This window comes from Rhagoletis pomonella, unplaced genomic scaffold, assembly GCF_013731165.1.
Source record: "Rhagoletis pomonella isolate Grant_MI unplaced genomic scaffold, Rhpom_1.0 Rhpom_scaffold_00003, whole genome shotgun sequence".
NCBI lineage: Eukaryota > Metazoa > Arthropoda > Insecta > Diptera > Tephritidae > Rhagoletis > Rhagoletis pomonella.
Window position 1 is genome coordinate 7393952 of NW_023458557.1, and position 1806 is coordinate 7395757.

Sequence of the window (1806 nt, forward strand, 5' to 3'; positions counted from 1 at the left end):
TACCCTCATGAAATTTGCCAAAACGCCGAAGCTGAAAAAATTCGCGCGCAACATATGTATGTAACTACGTTTAGCACTTGTGCAATTTAATAAACATACATACATTCCTCGTTGTCTAACTGCGTTGTTTTCCAGTCTCGACGTCACATTTAAGAACTCATATATTCAACCGCGTGCATACATACGGACAAGTAACCGACCAAACGAAATCTACATTAGTGTGCGGCTACAAGGGAAATTTATATGCATACATATATGTACATACATAAATAACTCTCTTAAAATTGTTTTCCAGTCTCCTTTTAGATTTATATCAAATATATAGACCGTTCAGCTAGACATACACAAGTATATAGATGATATTGTTAAATTGGCGGCCGCTGTGATGTAGTGGTAAGCAGTGCGCGCTTCCACTCCGCAGCGCAGGTTTTTTCTTAACAGCGGTCGCCCCTCGGCAGGCAATGGCAAACCACCGAGTGTATTTCTCCCATGAAAAACAGCTTCTCATAAAAATATAACCGCCGTTCGGAGTCGGCGTAAAACTGTAGGTCCCTCCACTTTGTGTAACAACATCAAGGCGCACGCCACAAATCGGAGGAGAAGCTCGGCCAAGCACTAACATATGTGTAAGCGCCAATCTATTATTTTATTATTATTATTATATATTGTTAAACACAATTTGCTCGATTTATTTTTTTAATCTCATACTTAAGGTGACCCATACTAATATTGGCTCAATTAAATTTCAACATAAGTATATAAATACGTGGTGGTTTATTTCCCCTTTCCTAACCGCTAGTCGCACTTTGATCACAATTCGGTTACCGCGCACTCTTATATATGTAAGTGTATATATATAAAACAGCGGAGGTACGTACATACTAGTCAACGCGCATACAAATAAGCTCTACCCTTTTTTCCGCTCTCGCACTGCACATAAAAGGCACTGTTACTGGACTTAGACGCGCTAGGACAGTACAGTGTAGCAAAAAGCAATTGAATCACAGTGGGACAAATACGGTAGCCACACAAAATAAATAAAATAATCAAGGAATTATTTTAATCAACTTTAAATATAGTTTAGCTCGATTCTAACCCCATATTATAACGAGTTATATCTTATATAATTGACCCAACCCAAGGAATCCATATCACACAATGGAAAAGAAATCAATAACTGATACTGATTCAGATGCAAGTCTCCAACCTTTCATATTTGAAAGCAATAGATTAGAGTCATTTTACTCTACATGGTCAGCAACTCTTATAGCTGACCAGACAGAATCCCTATTGAGGGTAAAAATCCAGCAACTGGACAGATTATAGGAATCACTCGTTGCGTCCTTCAGAGCAGTATCGCTGTCCGGAGATCACGATGAGTCAATCGAACAAAAATATAAAAAGTGCTCAGAAAGCTATGAAAGTAGTATGTCTCAAATACTAGATGCTCTGCAGCTTTTAGCACCACCTCCACAGCCCAGAAACCCCCCAAATAATTCAAACACCCCTGAAGTTTTTCTCAAAGTTTCACCATGTTACACCGAAATCTTCCATGGTGGGTACGAAGACTGGCCGGCCTTTAGGGACATGTTCACGGCTGTCTATGGCAATCACTCCAAGCTAACACCAGCTCAGAAACTCTACCATTTGCACCAAAAAACGAGAGCCCAGGCAGGGCAATTGGTTAAGCAATACCCGCTGACTGACGAAAGCTTTCAATTAGCCTGGGAGGCACTGAAAGCGGGGTTTAAAAACCGCAGAATATTGGTCGATAACGAATTCAATCTCCAATTGATTTACTCAGAG